Here is a 3,137-nt window from a genome sequence, read left to right as displayed (position 1 = left end):
CTCACTGGCCTTTGAGTGGCTCTTTTTTTCTGTTGCCACTGGCCCCTTGCTCCTATGTGGGTCCATGGGAACCCTGTTAGTGGTCTTGCTGGCCTGAGGGCCACGAGGGCCCTCTTCTCCCCTGCCGCCTCCAAGCAACTTTATACGAAAGGCACAGCAGTGGCTTTTGCCACCTCTGACTCCATGTGCTCAGCAGGGGCAGCCTTGCAGTAACGAGGGCTCAAAATGTTGGGAGCGATTCTTTCTTTCTCTCATAGTGGCTTCTCCCACCTTCATGAATGCCGTTGGTCTCTCCTCCTCTTCCCCTGAGCTCTAGCAGCCCCAGCTTATCTGTTGTTGCTTTTTAATAGTTGTAAATTGGTTGATTTGTGGGAGAGAGTGATGCTGGGGACCATCTCTTCTGCCATCTTGACTGGAAGCTCTTATATTGTTACATGTATCATTTTTACTTGTTTATGATCATTTTTGACTTTAAATAAAAGTCAGGACTGTAAAAATAGTATACATATAATGTACGTAAATCTAATTTACAAAATACTACATAATATTAATATTATATATAAATATAAAATATGATTAATATATGTAAACATTTAACCCACATCATTCTAAGCGCCTTTGCAAAATTACTTACATGAATGATTTTTCTTTCTTCTGTGTTTAAGTAGCATGAACACTTAGAAAGGTAAGAAACAAATTTATTCTACTCATAATTCCCCCTGATTATCTTATAAAATTCCATATGAGTTGCAAGGAAATTTTTATAGGATTATATTCAAGAATACAAGGGAAAAACAAAGGTATTAACTACTGAAAATGTGCATAACTTTTGTCATGGGCTCATGTCCTACCTGCTACAATCTGTTTTTTTTTTTTTTTTAATTTTAATTTTTTTATTTTTAGGTACTGCTCGATTTCAAATATGTACTCCCGTGGGGAGGAAAGATACGCAGGTTTACATCCGTGTGTAATACTGCAAATATCATGTCTGAGTTCTGCATATATATAGGCAGCAGTATTACTAATTCTGTGTCACACTTATCTATGGTATTTTAATGCTTGCTAGAACAGTGCATATCTTCTCCCTGTATTTAATCTGCATCGGGATTAATTTGCTGGTCTCAACATTGATCAGACTACTGATGCTGGTGGAGTTAGAGTTGTGGGCAAAATAACAAGGTGTTTCTATCACCAAAGAACAAGACCTAGCCTGAAGAACTGGTACAGTTTTAGTCTATCTTTTTTTTTTATGCAGCTACACTTGCTGTCTTTATGGGAATCTTGGAAGATAGTATTAGAGTATACCTTCGATTCTTGAGGAAACTATTCTAGCTCAGTAGACTGTGAATACGGTTAAATATCCTTCAAACATACTGTCAGCAACACTCCATGCATAGGACCGGACCCTGAAAATGCAGAAATAAGTAGACAAGAGAGAAAGACTTTTAAGCGTTCACCACAGTACTCCCAGTTAGAGGATGTTTGGAGTCTGCGCTTCCTTTTCTATTATTCTTGCTCTCATACCTAGAAACTCGCTAAAAAGGCAATGTTAAGCAAAATCCAGACCATGTGAACGTGGACGGAAAATAAGACCAGTTTTGTTTTTTGTTTTTTTTTAACTCGTAATTACAGGCAAAAAGACATAATGTATGTTTGTGTGTTTGGGGGGCTGAGAACCTATAAATTAATGGACATAAAAAGCAATAGCCATGATTACATTTTATTAGGAACCTGTTTAAATATATATATATATATATATATTTTTTTTTTTTAAATAAACATCAGTCAGGTAAATGTGAAATGTAACTAGACCTTTGATAACATTAAGGAATTAATTTGTTAAGGTAGGATATGTGTACTTCGTTTATGCTTATTTCTCTTAGATTCAGACACTAAAATATTGAAGATGAAATGGTATGATGTCTAGGATTGTTTCACATTATTCCAGTGGCAGAGAAGGTGTTAAGTACAAGCACAGATGGAACCAGATTGGCCATGTATTGATGACTGCTGATTTTGAGTCTCAGGTGTATTCTCTGTACTGTAGAATATGTTTGAGAATTTCTAAAATGAAAAGAATATATGCATGGCCATTAAATGTAAAAATACAAATGAAAATAACCGACTTTTTAGAAAAAAATATGAATCACCTAATTGGTCCAAACAGAAAGAGAAAATTGTAATAGAGCAGAAAAAAAGGCAAAAGTGTGGTTAAATTCCAACCACCCTCAAGTGTTTCAGGAGCAGGCAGATGGGGGGCAGTTAGACCAAATCATCACCAAACAACTAACCACCATCTTATGGTAGCACATCCAAAGCCTACCAAACAATGAGAAAATCGTCGATTTATTAATCGAGCCTAGTTCTCTTCAGTAAGAAAACCAGCTGAGAACAATCTCAGCTAAGAAAATTACACTAGAGCCATGTTCATCCACACAGAGGCAAAGAGCCTATATAAATACACAGCAGGCTCCATATAGCAGTGACTTAAATGTAGGAAAAACAAAAAAAGTCTGCGTGCAAGAAATGTAAAGATGATATAACATTGTGAAAAAAAAAACTGCCTAAAATATTACATTAACCGATTAGGGAACAACAACAAAAAAAGGGTTTTGATCATGTACTGAGGTGGAGAAAAATATTTTGAAAAAAAAAATCAACACCAATGCATGATAATAACATTTAGCAAACTAACGTTAAAAAGGAATTTCAATTTCAATCAAACTTAAAAGTGAAATGTAAAAGGATTGGAGCATTACCAGTAAACTAAGCAGCAAGACGCACCAGTGTGCTAAGTACATAGCCAGAGGACCAGAATACAAAAACAAATAAAAGTTAGGAACATTAAGAAGAAATAGAAAATTTTGCTGAAAATATCATCATCATTTTAGAAAATCAGAAGGAAAAGTCCACGGGTTATTCAAATGAATAAGTGACTTCTGAGAGATGGTGTATAGATCACTACTGTAAAACCAAGAGCCTCGATGCGCAAAGCAGTAATATTAGAACATTTATTACTATGAATGAAGTCTAAAATAAAATGAATTTCCCTACACAGTACAGAGCAATGTTGGATAAAGTGAAAAGACCTTGGTCTCACAAAATTCTGCTCATGTGCGTCTTCTGCGGAGAGGTTA

The sequence above is a fragment of the Galeopterus variegatus genome, unplaced genomic scaffold (assembly GCF_000696425.1).
Source record: "Galeopterus variegatus unplaced genomic scaffold, G_variegatus-3.0.2 Scaffold4132, whole genome shotgun sequence".
NCBI lineage: Eukaryota > Metazoa > Chordata > Mammalia > Dermoptera > Cynocephalidae > Galeopterus > Galeopterus variegatus.
This window is presented reverse-complemented; position numbering follows the sequence as displayed.